Source organism: Berghia stephanieae, chromosome 2 (genome assembly GCF_034508935.2).
Source record: "Berghia stephanieae isolate SIO BIC M18660-M18661 chromosome 2, UCSD_Bste_1.3, whole genome shotgun sequence".
NCBI lineage: Eukaryota > Metazoa > Mollusca > Gastropoda > Nudibranchia > Aeolidiidae > Berghia > Berghia stephanieae.
In genome coordinates, this window is record NC_088361.1 from 77,180,093 (window position 1) to 77,180,365 (window position 273).

The following is a 273-nucleotide window of genomic DNA, read 5'->3' on the forward strand; positions in this document are numbered from 1 at the left end:
AAACCGGATTGTGAGGCAGATATATTTGCCAAAAATTAAAAGAACCGTAGCAAACGGGTCCCTCGTCAGTCTTTCGAGCGCGGTGTCCGCAAGGCATACGTACGATTTTGGACTCGCTACCTGCGGACGAACAGTCGGACTGGACATCCCCGCTCAGTCCCCTAGAAGTGGGTGCAGCCGTTAGCGATATTAAGTAGCAGGGATAGATGGCATTATCCCTTGTGGTGACGCACGGGCCTGGCTGGTAGAGGCAATTTATTTATTCCACTAGTG